General features: G+C 41.7%; 1 pseudogene; it reads right to left on the bottom strand.

Annotated features, from left to right (window-relative positions):
* Window positions 1-586: 586 nt before the first annotated feature.
* On the bottom strand, window positions 587-16,157 carry LOC114828656 (annotated as a pseudogene).
* Window positions 16,158-20,834: the final 4,677 nt, after the last annotated feature.

Here is a 20,834-nt window from a genome sequence, read left to right as displayed (position 1 = left end):
AGTTGGGCTCGTCAACCCAGCCCACTGAGAACATATTTCAACCTCCTGGTAGTCAGCTAGTTTATCTATTTTGAATAAATATATTATTGTCATATTCACAAACAAAGATTTTTGTTTTTAAAGTGATAATCAAAATAACAATTTGTGATGTATGTAATCGTCTATTATGATCTCCCGGAAACTAAAGGAATTAAGGAGTTTCTAGTTTTCTTCCTATGTGCCTGCCTTTCTAGGTAGGTTTTTCAGGGCCCCTTTGTGGTTTTAGGCCGGGTATCTTTTTGATTACTGTTATTGTAAAAAGTGCTTTATAAAAATGTACTCGATTGAACGTTGATGGTCAGTCCTACCAGCCATTGCTCAGGTAATCCATTTGTTACATTACCAGTCTCCACTGACTATCCTGTTGCTGTTATAGTTGAAATCCCATAATACATATTTAATTATATTTCAAAATGAAAGAACAAGCTGTTTGATGAGTAATAATACCACTGTCATAAAGAGAGTATATGCTTTTATGTATAATCACTGCCCAAATGTCACCATGAAAATCATTTTCACAAATGTTTTTGTGCAACACAGGAATTATTGACATTGGTCTTCTTTATTCAGATGCATCTTTGCCCTGTAGGTAGAAAGAGAATAACAGATCATTATTAATAATAATCAGGCAAAATCTATGAACTCTTTACATCTGATATACAGTAGATCAAACAACTAGGGCTGTATTATTTAGTATTGTATGCATTTTGAACTACTGACTTTGTTTGAATTAAAATGTTCAAGCTGTACCAAAACTGTGTTTCTTACAGACAATTTTCATTTGAGTGGAAAAGGTCATTATTAGTGTCAGTATTGGAACTTGAGTCAGATGTAGGTTTAGTAGCAGTTCTGTACCTTTCCACCGTCACGGGTCTTGGCTCTGAGCTTGTTAACCTGAGTTTCAGCGATGTCTGCACGTTCCTCAGCCTCCTCCAGCTCATTCTGCACCTTCCTGAACTTTGACATGTGCTGGTTGGCTGCTTCTTCCTGAGAAGCACAATGAGGAGATCATGGCACCTGCATTTAAACTTAAACCGTCCAATATTTTTATCAAGGTTGTCATTCTTCAACTTTTCATCCCCGGAGTTTCCGCAGAAGTTTGTCTAACTTTGACACGGCACTGATACACTGTTCGCTGAAATCACTCACTCACTTTATTTCAAAAAAAGTTTGACGACCTCAGAGTTCTTGCAGACTTTCTCCAGCGATTCAGAGATGTTCTCACTTAACTGCTGCCTCATGTGTTACTCACCGCTTCCTCAGCCTGCCTCTTGTAGGCCTTCACCTTCAACTGCAGTTTATCTACCAGGTCCTGAAGTCTGGCGACATTCTTCTTGTCCTCCTCAGTCTGTGGTAGAAGATCAAAGAATCACTGCTCCGTAGATTTTCACAGCCTTACCTGTGTTAATGTCAATCTTCTGAAGAAACTCTCTCTTACCTGGTAGGTGAGCTCCTTAACTCTGCGCTCATACTTGCGGACTCCCTTGATGGCGTCTACACCTCTTCTCTGTTCGCCCTCAACCTCAGTCTCAAGCTCTCGCACCTTTGTGGAAGAAATAAGCACCGGATTATAATTGTAATTTGTTTATTCTCTTTAATAAACTAATTTAATTGAAAATGGATGTAATAAAAATAAATGTAGGTTGTCTAAGTGTGTTTAAATGAGAGAATACGTAAAAGCACACTGTTATTGTCTACTTTCATGTGCTCAATTATATCTCTGGAAATCTCTATTTAAATCCATTCTGCTCATAACTCACCCTGGACTCCAGTTTCTGGAGTTGCTTCTTGCCTCCCTTCATGGCCAGATTCTCAGCCTCATCAAGACGATGCTGCAGGTCTTTGACTGTGACCTCCAGGTTCTTCTTCATCCTCTCCAGGTGAGAGCTGGTGTCTTGCTCCTTCTTCAGCTCCTCAGCCATCATGGCCGCCTGGAATGGTAGTTGGTTATATGTTCACCAAATTGCACTAATTATACTGTCCCTCTGAGTACTGTATGATTAACCAGGCCAGCTAGAGTTGACCTTTGGGATAAAAACTAGTTAATGTAACTCAGACTCACATCAGTGATGGCCTTCTTAGCCTTCTCCTCTGCATTCCTGGCCTCCTGGACGATGTCGTCCACCTCTCCCTGAACCTGCACCAGGTCAGTCTCCAGCTTCTTCTTGCTGTTCAGGAGACTGGTGTTCTGGAAGAAGAAACAGTCTGAATTGTTTGACTGTTTCTCATGGAAATGCTATGATTCAGTCTCCTTAGTAATGGAGATTGACCCATTCCAGGTGTGTGTTCATGGTCCTGACCAGTACCTGGGAGTGCAACAGTCCAACACGCTCACTGGCGTCTACCAGCTCAGTCTCAGCCACTTTGCGGCCTCTCTCTGTCTGCTCCAGAGCTACTCTCAGCTCATCGATTTCGGCCACCATCAGACCATTTCTGCGCTCCACCATGGCCGCCTGCTCCTTCACGTCCTCTGCGGTGCGGATGGCGTCATCAAGGTGCAGTTGGGCATCCTAGTATTTATAATATTTAAAGTTTGTGGACAATAATACGATTTCACCAATTGTCCTAACTTCATAGCCAACTCTAACCAAAATATTTTGTTTTATAATTTTATACAGATCCACAAAGAAATCCCTCCACATGTTCATGTTTCTGAGCCAGATTTCAGTGTCACATTACCTTGAGCTGTCCCTGGACGTTCCTGAGTTGTTTCTGGGCCTCAGCGGCCTGCCTGTTGGCGTGGCTCAGCTGGATCTCCATCTCGTTCAGGTCTCCCTCCATCTTCTTCTTCACCCTCAGGGCATCGTTCCTGCTCCTGACCTCAGCGTCCAGGGTGCTCTGCATGGAGTCAAGCAACCTCTGGCTGTTCCTCTTGATCTGCTCCATCTCCTCGTCCTTCTCGGCGATCTTCCTGTCCACCTCACCCTTGATCTGGCTCAGCTCCAGCTGAACACGCAGAATCTTGGATTCCTCGTGCTCCAGTGTGCCCTAGTTAAAAAAAAAGGAAACAGGAAGCGTAAAACTGTTGAGGGCCTTGGCCAATGTAACACTGCTTTTCCCATTCAACAGCTGTCATCTTTACCTCAGCCTCTTCCAGAGCAGTCTGGATCTCAGACTTCTCTGTCTCTACCGTCTTCTTGGCTTTCTCCAGCTCATGGATGCTCTTGCCTGTCTCTCCGATCTGCTCTGTCAGGTCAGAGATCTCCTCTGCACACAAATACGTAAGTCCTTTAGACTTTGAAGATTTCAAAATGTTTATTGCTAATGCACTAAAGTTGGCATTAAATCAGAATAGCGGTAAATAAACAGCATAAATATAAATATATCCTATATATTACTTCGAGATGGTTCAAAAGTCCTATGATATACATTTAGATAATTTAGCAGATTCGATTGCAGTAGTGAGTAAATCAATTTTAAGTTGGAATACAACCCATAACCCTGGTGTTGCAGGGAACATGCATTTCCAACTGAGCGATACAAAATGTGTCTGATTAAGTTTCCTTCTGTCTACTTCAAAACAGTTCTCGAATGTATTACTGTAATTTGCTCACGTTGCAAGTTCTTGTTCTCTCTCTTCAGAGTCTCCAGATGATCCAGAGCCTCCTCGTAGGAGTTCTTCATCTTGAAGAGTTCAGTGCTCATGGAGCGAGCCTCTTTCTGAGCTCCTTCTAACTCAGCCTGGCCCTCCTCAAACTTCTGCTTCCACTCAGCCAGAACCTGGGAAAATCAATTGGATTATTGCAAACTTTTACACTCCTGGTCATTGCTAAATTATAACTTAATTGACAGTATGGACAAAGGATTGTGGACCTGTACATGTTTTAATAACTGATCTTTTCTAGCTCAAAATTGAGTTAAATTGAGTTAAACAAACAAAAACCACTGAAATTCACATTCCCAATGTGGCCCTTGAGCCAGAAAGTTTGACCTCTGACATAGTAATGCTTTTGAATCCTCACCTTGTCAAAGTTCCTCTGCTTCTTGTCGAGGTTGGCAGCCATTGCGTTGGCTCTCTCAACATCAACCATGAGGTCCTCCACCTCTCCCTGCAGCCTCTGCTTGGTCTTCTCCAAGGAGGCGCACTTGGAGTTGGTGGCCTCGATACCCTCCTCAGCCTCCTGCAAACGCTGGGCCAGCTTCTTCCTGTTGGAGGACAGTGGGTGGTTTTATGTAGAACGCTCATGTAACAGTTTCTCAGTGTCCACTACCATCCTGACATCCATGTTTGACTTTTTTGCTGTTAGGTGTGACTCACTTGGACTCCTCCAGCTCCTCTGTACGCTGGATGGCATCAGTTTCATACTTGGTCCTCCACTGAGCTACCTCACTGTTGGCCTTGGACATGCCACGCTGCAGCTCTGCCTTGGCCTCCTGCTCCTCCTCAAACTGCTCCCTCAGGAGGTCACAATCATGGCGGGCAGACTGGACACCATGGGCCAGTGCATTTTTAGCCTGTTAGGGAAAGACAGATTAGATATATAATAAAACAAATTACAGAAATATTATCTGAGGGTGGCGTAGTCACCGTCGATATGAGTATGACTCTTAACTGTGGATGGTCCATTTTAGGTTTCTTACCTTGACCTCCTCCTCAATCTGCCTCTTCAGCTCCTCAACCTGCTGGGTGAAGGCTTGTTTGCCTCTGGTCAGCTGAGACACAAGTGCTTCCTTCTCTTCCAATTGGCGGCCAAACTCACCTGCAGATATAGAAGGGATATTTGGTCGCTGGCTTTTGTAAAGATTGAACATGTACATTAAGGTATTCTATCAATCTTGTTGATAAAGTCATGGTTATCTAAAAATTATTTAATTTTGATATGCATCATCAATTTTATATGATGAGTGATATAGTAAAACATTTGAACTGAAGTTACAGCCCCAACCCATGTAACTGTGAACATTGGTTCACAATTACATGGATTGGGGCTACATTGGTTTGTTGTTCGGTACCATTTTCTGTCAGGAGTCTGGCCCTCTGTCCACTGATGTCATTGACCTGGCGAACATTCTCATCATTCTTAGTCTTGATCTCACTCAGCTGGTCCTCAAGAGTGCGACACATCTTCTCCAGATTGCTCTGTTAATAAAATATTTTGGTAATGTCCTCTGTCGCTCAGTTGATAGAGCAGGGTGCTTACAAAGTCTGTGTCGAGGCATTCATTCCCTTGGGGGTCTAGTATGAAAATTAATGCACTCTGGTTGACATGTATAAATCATTACTTCACACAGTGTATATATATATATATATATATATATATATATTTACAGTCAACCTCTATTCAGTCGCATTATAATGATACTCATCAACATTGCTTGACCAAAAATCTCCACTCACCTTGGCCTTGGCAACGGACTCCATGTTGCTGGAGAGGTCATCAATCTCCATCTTGTACTCGCTCTTCTCCTTCTCCAGCTTCTGCTTGACGCGCTGCAGGTTGTCGATCTGCTCCCCGAGTTCAGCCACACTGTCGGCCTGCTTCTTGCGCAGAGCGGAGGCTGTGGCCTCGTGTTGCAGGGTGGACTCTTGGACTCTTCTTGTTCATCTCAATCTGAGCCGCAGTGGCACCTCCGGCTTCTTCCAGCCTTTCGCTGATCTCCTCAAGTTCCCTGGAGAGATCGGCCCTCTGCTTTTCAACTTTTGCCCTGGCAGCACGTTCAGCCTCAATTTCCTCTTCTAGCTCCTCAATACGGGCCTAGAGCAGGAGGCAGGTGTACCGGGAATTAACCCTGCAATACGGTTCAAAGAACCAAACCTTCTTTCCTGTCCTGTAGCTTATATTCTGTACTGTACCTGGAGTTCCTTGATCTTTTTCTGCAGCTGAGCTCCCAGTGATTGCTCATCCTCAATCTTGCTGAGGAGCTGGGCGGTCTCAAACTCCTTCCTAAGAAACAAAAACACATATGTTGCGGAGTTGGTTTCGGTTCGATAATGTTAACTGGGAATTTTGCTATTAAAAATCTCATGCACATTTTAACATATGTTACAAAACTGAGCCAAGACCTGATGACATTTTTATATATGCAGTATATATGGATGCCTGATAATTCATTGGTTTTGTTTACTTCTTGATCTTCTCATCAGACTGCTGCTTGTCATTCTCCAGGTCCATTATGGATTCCTGAGCCAGTTTCAGATCTCCTTCCAGCTTTCTCTTGGATCTCTCAAGGTCCATACGGAGCTTCTTTTCTTGCTCCAGAGAACCCTCAAGCTACAAGATAAAAACACATTGTTCAAATTAAAACAACTGAAGATATCATACAATTAATTTAGTGAAAGTCAGAAAGTCCATCTCTTCTCACGTCGTCCACTTGCTGTTCCAGCTTGGTCTTGGCCTTGGTCAGAGTGTTGACTTTGTCCTCCTCTGCCTGCAGGTCATCCAGGGTCTGCTGGTGGGCCTCCTGGAGGGCTTTCTTCTCCTTGGTCAGCTTGGCTACACTCTCCTCCACAGAGGCCATCTCCTCTGTCAGGTTTTTGACCTGAAAATGGGATAAACAACTTCCTTTGGTCACCACTATTATACTTCGAAATATTGTTGGAATTTTAATGTCACTGAAATGTCACTGTTTATACATTTTCCCTGCTGCCGTCCCTTTGTTTAGCCATGTTTTGTGAATATTATTGTTTGGACAATGGTTTGATTAAATTATCTAAGAGACCTTGTTTTCAGTGGCATGCTTCTCCTTCTCCACTTTGGCCAGGGTGAGCTCCAGGTCATCAATGTCCTTCTTCAGCTCAGAACACTCGTCCTCCAGCTTCCTCTTCTTGGCAGTCAACTCAGCATTCATCTCCTCCTCATCCTCCAGCCTCTCGGTCGTCTCTTTGAGTTTGGCCTCCAGCTGGATCTTGCTCTTGATAAGTCCCTCACACCTTTCCTCAGCATCGTTCAGATTCTCTGAATCCTGGTTTCAGAACAGGAGACAAAAATCTGTACTGTACCACAAACAATGAGATACCTTATTAGCAATAATGAACTAGTTCCCAATGTAATTTGAACAGTACAAATGTTGGTTTTACCTGTTGTGTACCGTCTCTTATAAACCACAGGGTCTGAATGCTGATGGCGGTTGGATATGAGATAGTATACTACGAGTGTGAAGACACATAACCTTTCACTGCTCTATTGCACTAGTAGCCAGTTTAAAAGAGCAATAAGGCATCTCTGGGTTTTGTGATATTTTACCAAGACTAGCTCTTCGGTTGTGTTTTTGTGCTGTATGTGTATTTCTTTGCTAAGGTTGTTGTTCACTCACAGATGCAACTTGGAGAGCGAGGTCATTCTTCTCCTGAACCATCGCCACCATTTTCTCCTCCAACTCCTTCTTTCTTGCCAGAGCCTTGGCCAGGTCCCCCTGCATCTTCTCGTAGTTCTCCTTCATGTTGGCCAGCTCCTTCTCAGTCTCAGCGCTCTTCAGCAGGGGCTTGATCTTGAAGTACACCTTCATCCAAGGCCAGGTTTTGACATTCATGAATGAGCGGATGTTGTACTGGACGGTGAGGACAGCCTCCCTGGTCGACAGATAGGACAGTGTAGCTTGGTGAGTGACATGTTTAAAGCTTAATTCTGGTCTTCCAAGAACAATATAGCAAGAGCCCCTGCAACATTTTATATAGAGTACAGAAATGCGAATGAGGAAATGTATCCCATGAAAATTAATTGACAGTACTTTTGGCATCAGGACATGGCAGGTCAGGCAAATTTCATTAGTCTAAATATATTATTGATTTCATTTTTCATCTAATCAGCCAATGTAGCTTTAGCTTAGCTTTAGGCACAGTGTGAATTACATTCAGAACAAGATGTTCACATAATGTGTTAACTGCCATGCATAGCCTATGCCTTGTTGGTTGTTAAATTTTTATGTTAAATGTGTTTATGTTCTAATCATTTTGTTTCTATGTTCAGTTTATTATAGCTTGTGTTCATTGTGTCATCCATGTCATTTGTCTTTTCGCCTATGTCTTGTTTTCCTATTTAGTCTTCCCAGTTGCCTGTTTCTGTGTGGGTCATTGTTCCTAGTGATGTCTTTTTTTCATGTTCTTCTTACATTTCGAGTCCTTTAAAGCCTTATCTAAGATGAACTCCAACCCTCACCTCCTCTCCATCATCTTGGTGAACTCTCTCCTCATGAGGAATCCACGGGAAAGAGCCTGGACCATGCCAACCAGTGAGGCCAGCTTCTCATCTCTCATCTCCTCCAGGACACCCAGTAGACCGGCTTTGAAGAATACCTGGGATGCAGGTAAACATGGTTGGTTATGGAACATCAAATGAGATGAACATTTATATAAAAATGCGCACAGAAAAAGTTTGGAATGTATTTTTGATTAACTATATGTTTTGTACAATTGTAGATTGATGTGTACTGATAGAGATAAATACACTCTAACCTGATTCATATCAGATAAATGCACTTTAACCTGATTCACATCAGATAAATGTACCATAACCTGATTCACATCGGATAAATGTACTCTTACCTGATTCACATCGGATAAATGTACTCTTACCTGATTCACATCAGATAAATGCACTCTAACTTGATTCACATCAGATAAATGTACTCTTATCTGATTCACATCAGATAAATGCACTCTAACTTGATTCACATCAGATAAATGTACTCTTACCTGATTCACATCAGATAAATGCACTCTTACCTGATTCACATCAGATAAATGCACTCTAACCTGATTCACATCAGATAAATTCACTCTAAATTGATTCACATTAGATAAATGCACTCTAAGCTGATTCAGGTTAGGGTGGTTGCGCTGTGTTGGTGTCCCTCTGGTTGATGCTTGGCAAAATGAGTGCAGTGACTTTCCTGCCTGTTGGGCCCTGTCTGGGGTTACCCTCGGCTAGGACCACAGTTTCACTGGACCCCCCTGTGTCAGCCCCAAGGTCTTATGCTGTATTATTGTGTCAGGGGAGTGTGGTCAGTTGTCTTTCTCCTTTGTGAATGCTTTGTAAATCTAAGGAATTTGCTCTCTATATTTCCATCATTCATTATGACAATTTATACTCTTAAAATGTTGGTTGCTCTTTAGGTTTCTTCATAACCTTCAACCCTTTTAGGGAGTTTGTCCTAGCCACTGTGCATCAACCTTGTTGTTGCTTGCTCTTTGTGGTTTCAGGTTGGGTGTTTTTCTAAAAGCCTTTTGTGGCAACAGCTGATGTAGAAAGGGCTTTATAAAACCAATTTGATTGACTGATTTATCTCCCATCCATGTTGTGTATAACTAAAGAAAATGGTACAAAGTTTAAATAAGTATCAAATGTCAATATATCATTGAAGTAAAATGTATCTTACTCACCTTGGTGTGTCCAAACTTGTAATCCTCGTGATTCACATCAATAGACCCAAGTAGCTTCTCAGAAGCCTTCTTGTTGTCCATGAACTGGCCCTCAGGGATGACACTGGCATTCAGTACTTTGTACCTAAATGAGGAGAAATGTTTCAAATGTTAATTTGAAATGTTTAATTTGAAATTGGTGGGTTCTTTTGCATGAATGATATGCCTTTTCTGAAAGTGGGTAAACACTTCAAGCAAATCTTGATGTGTTAAAAAAAATATAGTGTGTGTTTGTACCTCTGCTTGAAGTCAGCGTAGATGATTCTGCTGGGGAAGCCCTTCCTGCAGATTCTGATGCCCTCCAGGACACCATTACACCTCAGCTGGTGGATAACCAGGAAGTTCTCCATCAAACCTGGAAACACAAACCAAGTATTTTTTAATACAGTGTGAAAGTGGGACAGTGCTGTTCTGCTTGTTTGCTTTAAACCTTTTTTGGCTCATTCAACCTATTCCATTCTATTCATCTGCAGTTGAAAAATTACATCTGATAACATTTTATATTTGGAATGAAATTAAACCTAAATAGCTTTTAACACCTAATGTGAATTCACAATGCAATGAAGAGTTTGAGGTTTAGGTTGGTCGAAGCCTGTCTTCTCATTTAAGTAACTAAAACTCCATAATGTCAGCACTTCAGGATGTCATGTTAAACTATATATTTATTTTACCTGGAGTCTTTGACTCGTTGGGGATCAGGCAGCGCACAAAGTGAGGATGAGTGCTTCTCAAGTTGGTCATGAGCTTTCCCAGGTTCTCCTGTTGGAGTAAAATGAAACCAATCTTTCAGAAATCCTTCTTGATAATCCATGATCCTCTGAAGAACAATGAAGACATTTTAAAATCTCACCCTGAACTGGGAGGACACAGTCTGCATGGAACCACCCTTCTTCTTTCCTCCCTTCTTGTTGGGGTCTGATAAAATGGGGAAAAGGGGAATACAGTTAATTTCATAGAGTGGAAAAATACAAAAAGTCACTTATGTTAAATTAAACCTGGAATTAAAACCTTCAAAATTCTTGTCTTACCTTCAGGTGGGGCAGCAACATACAGGGTAGCCATGAGTTTGACTGATGACTTTCCATACAGCAGAATAACTGAGTCGTTCAGGGGGTCCTTGTTCTTGTCCAGCCAGCCAGTGATGTTGTAGTCCACAGTGCCGGCGTAATGTACCAGGGAGAAGTGGGCCTCTGCCTTGCCCTTTGCTGGCTTGGGTTTCTCAAATGCCTTGTTTTTGCCAAGATGCTGGTCGTAGAGCTTGTTTTTGAAGGAAGTATCTGAAGCCTTGGGGAACATGCACTCCTCTTCAAGGATGGAGAAGATACCCAAAGGCTTTAGGAAAGAAGATGTATATGACATTAATTACATTTGCATTTAAAATCACATTCAGAGTTTTAACTAAAATATAATTACAGGAGTATTCTCTTGTAGCAGCATGTAATAGAGTTCTCAGCAGCATATAAATAAAGCGATCATGTCCTACACAGCAATCCCATGTAGCTGAGCTGTATTACATTCCTCACAGACTGCTTACCTTCTCAATCAGCTCAATACAGGCAGCCAAGTCCATGCCGAAGTCAATGAAGGCCCAGACAATTCCCTCCTTCTTGTACTCCTCTTGTTCCAGGACAAACATGGTGTGGTTGAAAAACTGTTGCAGTTTCTCATTGGTGAAGTTGATGCACAGCTGTTCCATGCTGTTGTACTGTTGAATGAAAATCAAAACAGGTCATCATCAATTATACGAGACTGTAATCCTTCAGAAATACAACTAACTGGCTTCTTCTGGTCTCATACTCACATCAAAGATCTCAAATCCAGCAATATCCAGCACACCAATATAGAACTGTCTTGGGTTCTTGGTGTCCAACATCTCATTGATACGGATGACCATCCACAAGAACATCCTCTCATAGATGGACTTGGCCAGGGCTGAAACTGAGTTGTTAACCTGAAATCATAATACCTCAGATAAATACATTAAATTGATCGTAACTGGTCAATCAATCAAATGTATTCATAAAAGCCCTTTTTACCACAGCAATTGTCACAAAGTGCTTTTACAGAGACGCCTTAAACCCCAAAGAGCAAACAACAGTAGTGTTGACTTTCAGTCTGGTGATAAGGTCTTCAGAAAAACAACAGTTTATTCATTTTTAATTGCTTTGTTATTTTCATAAATGCAAAGCACTATTCCTTACCTGAGGTACAGTCTGTCCTTTAGTCACATACTCATTGCCGACCTTCACTCTGGGGTAGCAGAGAGCCTTCAACATCTCAGCTGAGTTCAGGCCCAAAAGGTAACCGATTTTATCAGCCACTGGAGAGAAAACGCAATTCATGCTCAGAGTACTACACAAACACATTGGCAAGTGTTGTTTTTCGAGTTTTGAGTTTCACACATGATTTCATTACTTGATATAGTTAGTTCTTAATGTGACTTGTGATATTAACAGAATGTAAACTTTTAAAATTGTGATGTATTTCAAAAGTTACATTATTGGTGGAAATACCCATCCATTTGTATGTTTGGGCCTGTGAATGGATTTAGTGTTTTATTAATAATAATACATGAAACTTATATTGCACTTTTCTGGGACCCAAAGATGCTTTACATCTGGTAGAAAACAAACAACATCCGAGGAGAGAGATTGGACAATACCCAGATGTAAAGAAAAGGACTCAGACATGACACTGAATGAAGGGAAAGGGGGAGGGGCCAGGGGTAAGCATGTTTGAACAGATGAGGCTTGAGGTGGTGGATGAAGATGGCAACAGATTCAGAGTCACGGACTGATTGTGGAAGAGAGTTCCAAAGCCTTGGAGCAGCCCTGGAGAAAGTCCTGTCTCCAAAGCCCTGTAGCTTGGAACCGGGGGGATGATGAGGTGACCAGCAGTAGCAGAGCGGAGTGAACGAGAGGGTTTTTATCGGTGAGCAGAATCATTTTATAATGAATGCGATGAGTGGCGGGGACATAGTGGAGTTCCCAGAGTATGGGGTGATGCCTGCCTGGACTTGATGTGAGTGAGAAGTCTGGCTGCTGAGTTTTGGACCATTTGTAGTTTATGGAGAGATGAGGAGTTGATGCCAGAAAGAAGAGAGTTGCAGTAGTCTAGGCAGAAGGAGATGAATGCATGTATTTATGTTTCAGCGGCAGTACGGGAGAGGGAGGCCTTTAGTCTGGCAATATTGCGGAGGTGAAAGAATGAGGATTTGACTGTCTGTTTTATGTGTTGTTCAAAGCTGAGGGAGGAGTCCAGGAGGACGCCTAGTTTGCGTGCATTGGGCGAAGGAGAGAAAACGGTGTCGTCGATGGTGAGAGTGAAGTTGCCGGTTTTGGTTATTGTGGATTTAATGCCTATGAGTAGTAGCTCCATTTCATCACTGTTGAGCTTGAGGACGTTTTGCTGTATCCATGTTTTTATTGTTGACAGGTAGGATTCAATGCGGACAAGAGGTGGGTTGGTGAGAGATTTAGTGCTAAGGTAAATTTGGAAGTGGAAGTCAAGTTTGAAGCAATGCTGAATCTGACCAAGGGGGAGGATGCAGACGATGAAGACCAAGAACAGAGCCCTCGGGGACACCCGGAGTGACTGCAGCGGAATCAGTTTTATATCCATTGAATGGGGTGTAGTGGGTCTGGTTGGTGAGGTGTGAGTGTAACCAGGAGAGTGCAGTACCCACAATACCCAGAGCCTCCAGCCTGGTTTTACGGGTTGTACATCCATGAATGGAACTCACCCTCTGTGCCGTCTGGCTCGGCCTGCTCCTCACGCTGCTTCTGCTTGAATTTCAAGTTGCCGTGGTGCAAAACAGCTCCTGTCAGCTTGTAGATGGACATCTTCTCATCATTAGTGAAGCCCAGAATTGTAATGGCGTCCTGCGATTACAAGAGAAACAGAACAGATTAACTGAAGGTGGCATGCTCAGTTTGTGCACAGAACTGTGCTAACTCCAGAACAATTGAAGTGGATAGACGTGTCTGACTTCTCTGTTACACATGAAGTGTGAAGGCATGAAAAGTGCATTGATGCTCCCTTTTGACTTACATCTGTGGCATCCAGCTCTTCCTTGTCGTTGATGCTGGCCACAGTGATCTGACCCTGACTGCACATGGGGAAGTCATAGGGGTTGGTTGTGATGAGGGCCATTTCTGTGGACAACAGAGAACAAAATACTTTTCAGTTAAATCTCTTAAACCTCTTGACTTTCCTCCTCTCCTCATTAAATGGACTCATGGATACATGTAGCACACTGTAAATACCATCTACAGAGCGGACAGAGACTCCTGAACTAGAGTATCACAGTGCAAACTTGATAAAGACCTGCCCTGTCTCGATGCCTTGTAACCTTGGATGAGCTCATTGTAATAGTTTTATAATAGTGTTCCACACATGGGGTGGGAATCATTTTCCCTGAACTTCTACTTTACCGTACCAACAATCTCAGGTTTGTGGTTGGTCATCATCTGGAAGAAGATGTGGTAGCCTCTCTCATCGGGCAGCTGGAAGGACACTCTGGACTTCTCCAGCAGGTCTGAGAGAGAAAGAGAGGGACACAAAGTGACACATAAAAAAGAGATTATATAAAATTTGATGAAAGATCTCCAATTTAAGTAATGTAGAAAAAACCTTTGGGAAACAATCAAAACCGACTCACAGGTCTCAATGTCAGCTTTAGCCAGTTTGCTTCCTTGAAAGTGAATCCTGATGAATTTACCCTGTAGAGGAACATGGGGGTTAGAAATACTTCAACACAATGAATATAAAATGGATACACCCCTTTACATATTACAGTTTGTTCCTATGAAATACATGTGTTTAATATAAGGTATCTTCCACAGTCGTCCTGCAGCTTCATACTTACAAAGCGAGAGGAGTTGTCATTCCTCACTGTCTTGGCATTACCATAAGCCTCCAGTAGAGGGTTAGCAGCAATGATCTGATCCTCAAGAGACCCCTGATTGAGACAAAAAAAAGTCAAGTTATTGGTTTATATAAGCAATACTTATGAAATCCAGTTGGGTTCAAATGGCAAACCTACCTGCATTTTGCCGGGTTCTGCTTCCTTCTTGACTCCAGACACTGCAATGGTGGCAAAGTACTGGATGACACGTTTCGTGTTGACAGTCTTTCCTGCACCAGATTCTCCACTGGTTTATCACAGAAAAAGAAGGGTTTATGTCATATGTTTAAATGTCAGATTGTTTTTCACTATGAAGTACAACTGAAAAAGAAGCTGCCTTCCATAACATATATTTCAACACACTGACTCATTATTTTACATAGCCAAATCCATTCATAGGATCAGCCACTTTGATCACACACAAGCGACTCAACATGTAGAATTAAAACACTTTCTTGAGTTACATTTTTGTAAAGAACTTACGTAATCAGGACTGACTGGTTTTCCTGGTCTGTAACCCAAACACATATTGCTCATCATAATCAACATTATGTTTCTATTATTGTAACCAAAGCTTAATCATGAATTTAATTGAAGAGATTTTCTGTTAATTTTAGCGACATTTCTAGCAAAATATGCTAACACAGGCAAAAAGAGACGCCTCTCAAAATCCCATTTTAACATCTATTCAGTCATCTTAAACTACATCCATCCCTCTATCCATCCAGCTCCATGCATCTCCATTTATTTATCCATCCATCCGTGCGAGCTCATACCAATCTGCATGAACTGGAAGGCGTTATCAGAGACGGAGAAGATGTGGGGTGGAGCCTCCATCCTCTTCTTCCCTCTGTAGGCGTTGACAACCTCCATGTCGTACACTGGGAGCCACTTGTAGGGGTTCACCGTGGCACAGAAGAGCCCCGAATAGGTCTGGATAAAAGGATTACACAGTAGGGTGTCAGTTAAATCAGGCTGACTTTCACCTGGATTTATGACAGGATGTGGTGGATGTCCTTTGTTAAACTTATGTGGTTCTGCTGATCTTTTAATGTGTAGTACTGAATGTTTGTGTTTGTGTGTTTGTTTAAGTAGGCTTCTTACGTAGATCATCCATGCTGCATAGCGCTCTTTGAGGTTATACAGGACAGAGGCTTCATTCAGGTAGGTCATCATGGCCATGTCCTCAATCTTGTCGTACTTAGGTGGGTTCATCTGGTAGACATCTGCCTCTTTGAACTCTTTTCCTGGCTGAAATAGTCAGAAGTCTTGATTGAACGTAGATAAAACTTGATGACTATATGTTTTCCTCATTTATTTATTTCTCATTTATTGTAAGCTGGAAAGGCCAATTTGTTGATTTTGATTTAAACTTAATTTTTGGTGTACTTATCTCTGCCATTTTGCAAAAAAACCTGAACATGAATACTTTCAAATAAGACTCACCTCCTTAGTGCCGTCTGGATGGGATACTGTCACAACACACTTCCCTTCAGATCTGGCCGTGACCAAACCCTTGAGGTACAGCTCCTTGACATCTGCCACATAGACAGAGTTCTTTGAGTCAAAGGGCGCAGTTTGTGCCTCCATCCTCTCCTTCTCAGGCTTACGGAGGTATATGGCAGCCTTGCCGTAGATCTGCATCTCCGCGTCCGTACTCATGGTGACGGATCTCTAGGAAAAATATGAAACAGGGAAGATTATTGACCAAAAAACATGTATTTAACCTTTATTTTACTAGACTCATTGGTGCTTCCTTTAGAAAGAGAATGTATGTACTGTGTATGTGAAGACTAAACATTGTCTTACCTTCTTTTCCCCTTATACAGATGAATTGGTAGATCTTGGAAGACCCTGAGAAAAAAATTTTGTGTTGGAAATGAACGTAATTCAAACGGAATTAACACTAAAGGGCTCAGAAAAATTTTACGTAAGCATTGGATACAAAACATTTTACATGCATTAAAATAAAATAAAGTGTATCAACATGTCAGGACAGTTACATCATTGTCTTCTTTTGAATCCAGTTATAATTCTACAGTTTGAGGAGTAGCTCCTGCTCTTAGTTGTGAACATTCTTGCCCTAAATAAACTCCAAAACTGAAACAAATCCCTCTGATGATGAAGAATGAAAATATTTTGTGGGAAAACTTTTGCTCACCCTGCTGAACATCAATTTGGACAAGAGCATCCCCTAAATTACTGAAGTACTAATGTACCCATGTAAGTCCAAATCAAGGTGCATCTGGTAGAAATAATGGTGCAACTCACTTCACTGCCACAGAAGCTACCCGCTCAATTTGCAAACAAAGCCACGCTCTCTTTTTTTCTTACCATGAAGTAAAGTTTCAGTTAATGTATAACACATTTGAGGCAAAACAGTTTTTTTGGCACCTGATTGCCTACTATAACATTTTGTAAAAAGAATGATGTAAATTCAAACAGTGTCGTTAGCTAATGCCTAGCTACTGCAATGCTGAAACAGGTGTTAAAATATTAGATTAAGAGTCTTACCACGGAGGTAGGAGGTGTGTGACTTAGTGATGCCGGGTTCCTCAGCCTCCTTATATCTGTTTGAAAGTGCCAGCCGGCAGGAAGTTAATTATAGATCTGCTGAAGGAAATGGATTGGATGAAAGGCCATTGTGTTTCTGTGTCAACCTTCGCGTCAGCAACTTGGTAGGCATAGCTGTGGGTTTAGAGAACCTTCACACCATGCAAACCAAGGTTTTATGACATCGATATAATGTTATAGTTAGGATTTAGGGGAATGTTCCATTTAGGCATATGTTTTGGGGTCCCCATTTAAATTGCTAAGTGAACACACGTGTGTGTTGGCGTGTGTGCGAGCGTAGATATGAAAATGTCACAGATATTTTATGGATGTGAAATGTCACGGACCATGTCATGGATCTGCGGAACAAGTGAGCTCGGTTCATTCAGGTTTTATTGTTCAGGTCACATATCTTACTGTATATATATTACAGAGCCCAATGTCAGTGCAAGATGGATCTCATGTTTGACTAACATGTTTTAGATTAGTCTCTGGTCCACTGTATGGGTTATCGGCTCTTCACTTTTCAGCATGCGGTCTGAATTCAATGGAGGGCATGGCCATGCTGAAACTCTGGTAGCCAGAAAAACATGCCGTTTAAAATCTGTTGGGATTGCTTTGTGACCCTCCATCATAAACTGCTGAGCTGAACTTGGAACTCCAATACAATCCCATGAGTTGCAAGAAGAGTACCAAAGCAACGCATTAGTTATCCGACCAATATGGCCTCATTAAAGCAAAGCTTGGTCAGGAATACATCTGTCAGTTAATATGACTTTGCCTCGTCGCTCCGTAGGCAGATGAACTTTCCTCCGGATGATGAGGCCTTCTTGTTTCTTGACAGCTGTATTTTTAGACTCGTGAATGTAAAGACAACACAGATTGTAAGAAGACACAGTCAAGGATGAGAAAAATTAAGTTAACGCAGAACGTAAATACAACTGGGATTCCCACACCCCCTCTTTAACTGCACCTGTCGGAACAGAAGCATCTGGTGGTGCTCAGCCCACCCCAGCAGTGCCTTGCTTCGTTCAACCTAACTCAGCGTACAATCTGGGGTGGGAGATTTTCTCTTTGCCAAAAAAAACCTTCAGAGAAAATGTATACAGTAGCATGTTTTGGAGTTAGAGTTGCGAGTTTCCAGTACTGTGTCAACTGGAACTTATCTTGACTTTGGTTACCAGGTTTGTAGACTATGTAATATCACTGAAAGTTCTGAGAATGTAGATTTCCCAGAATGCTACAGGAACATTCATGTGTCCTCTATTTTGAGGCCTTTTAGAATCGTTCAGCAAGATCAAACCAGAAATAGATGATCGTCTCAGCCTTCATTATCATACATGTTAATAAACATAACATTTTATTACAGTATGATGTACATGAGTACACTGTACATACATTTACACAGTTTTCGACAGTACACTGGTTCACTGAGCTTCCTGCTACGACATTTCAGGTTAATTTTACTATTCTCATTCTTAAGATTTTATTCATCCAGGGAGTGCATTTGTATCTTCTATTTTCAAATATGTTAAAGTTATTTTTGGACAGTTGTAACACCTAGCTGATTTTCTTAAAACGCTGCTTCCCCTTGAGCATGAATTGTGACTGCATTATTTTAGATACACTTCATGGCTTCAGAAGACAGGGACTTTCTGTCCTAGCTTCAAGGGGAAACTGTTTCCTCAAATGGATTTCCATGACTGGAAGCTTTGACTGAGCTAAGTGGGATCTTCCTTCCCGTCAGTGTGGGAGAGCAAAGGGATCTAAGGTGGCAGAACTTACTTTTTCAGTAATTTAGTGGATACATGAATACATTTTAATGCTTTTTTTGTGGTGACCCCACTTAGACCCAAGCTCCTATCAAATGAGCTACAGTAGCCTCAAATTCAGCTTGCTGCTCAGTAGGCAATATCAACGGTATTGTAGTGGATCCAAGCTTCAACTCAAAGCCAATGGAGTGTATGAAGGAGCAGGGTAAGATTATACCTGTGAAAGGCTGAACGGCGTTCTTGTTTAGTGGCAGGGGGTAGGAAGAGCTGCTCGGTCTTGTCATGGGTGAGCTTAAGGTGTTCTGCCAATATCCAAGCGAATACGAGGATTTGATGGACCCTAGTGATTTGGTGTTTGGAGAGAAGGTTTGAGGGACTGGAACCAAAACCCATCTAAACTGAACTGGTTGAACTGGTTCACAGTCACCCCATTGAACTGGTACACAGTCTTTTGAATAGAGTGAAGATGGAGATGGAGGTTTGAGGAGAGAGCAAAGGGAGGCAAAGTGTTTCCTGGGGTCAGGGGAGGAAACTGGAAATTCAGGGTCATCTACTAATTTATCGCTTCAGTGCCTGCAGCCATGTTCTGTGAGCTCACAGTGTGTCACATGGCCACGGAAAGTGGCCCAGTAATACGAGTGGTGAGCCGACCTTAGGAAATGAGCTTCTCAGGGTGTCAAGCTTATTTCGGAAGTCTCCGAGGGCACATGATGGACAGTGGATGACAACAATTTTAAACTTGAAAGGACAAGTGACATTGACAGCATAGAAACGGTCCTATTAATTCTATCCATTTAATCCTCTCTAATTACCTATATGAAGCACAATGTAACTTGAGTTATTAAGGTGAGACCTTAATAATGGGAATATCTCAAACTCATCCTGTAAGGGGCATCCTATATGTAGACAGCTGTCTACATCACTGCAGTGCTTCCCCTGGGTTGGCTGACAGGAAGTATTTACGGACTACTGTGGCATGTGTGAGTGTGTGTGTGTATTGGAGGTGCCTGAAAGAGATCCTGGTGGGAAATTGGAGATGCACCAAAAGCATGTCCTAAACAAACACTTAATTCCAGCCGGTCAGCATGTCAACAGGGCTTCCCCCGACATCCAGCAGGCGACCCTACAGCCCAACGTGTCAACTGTTTTAGGAAACAGAAGATTCTCAGTAAAAGTTTCCCCCGGGTCGGCTGACAGTAATTAACTGTTGACATCAGTGACGTGTGTGTGTGTGTGTGTGTGTGCCGGGGGTTCACTGCAGTAAACGCTGTACATGTATGTGGATGGAAACAATGTATAAAAAATAATCAACAATGTTTATATCTTAAATAACATTTAAAAGTATAATAATAAAAATATTTATATATATATATATATATATATTATATATATATATTTTTTTTTTATTATCTTAAATAACATTTAAGATACAACAATCTTTTAACAGCCTGCATTGAAAAGACTAAATCATTTCCTAACATGGACAATGTAAAATACTGGGAATATTGATGTACTGTGGATTAATAGGTGGTGAAGATATGTTCAATGGGGGTTACTGTATCAATGAGCATTTTCCATATCATCATAATACTGCTTACATTTGGATAAACAATTTGAGTTTAAAATACTTTTGAAAGCATTGTGTTTCGTCCCCGAACTTGGCAACAGAAAAAAGAGCAATTCATCAATCAGGGCCTTGATTTGTTCAGCAACAAAGGTGTTATTACACAAAGTTTTGTGACGTCGTGTTATCAGCAATCGTGTGATGTCAAAAACTGAAACACAAAATGATCCTGTAAAGTTCACATGAAACATGTCTAGAACCATGCTAAATTGTATTCTGAGAAAATTATCAAAATATTATGTGCAACTTTTGTGTCACTTTAATTACATCCTCTCCTAGGTTGCAGAAAACGGGACACATGAATGTTCATGTAACGTGACCATGAAACAAAGCTACAACATTGGTATCTTATACTCTGAGAACACAAAAACCATGTGTCGTGTGTGTTGGGACGTTTGTTAAGTATTCTGCTAACCCACACAAAAAACAGGGCACAGGAATATTCTTACAATGTCACCTTGAAGAGGTGTTGAAAGTTGAAAAGTCCAGTTTAACTGCTCCCGTGACAATGAAAGCCTAGATCTCTATGGCAACAGAAATAGCCTGGTTGAGTGAAGACCTGATGGTTCTTATATTAAGAAC

Source organism: Esox lucius, chromosome 6 (genome assembly GCF_011004845.1).
Source record: "Esox lucius isolate fEsoLuc1 chromosome 6, fEsoLuc1.pri, whole genome shotgun sequence".
NCBI lineage: Eukaryota > Metazoa > Chordata > Actinopteri > Esociformes > Esocidae > Esox > Esox lucius.
Note: the sequence above shows the minus strand (reverse complement) of the source record. Positions and strands in the feature narration are given on the sequence as shown.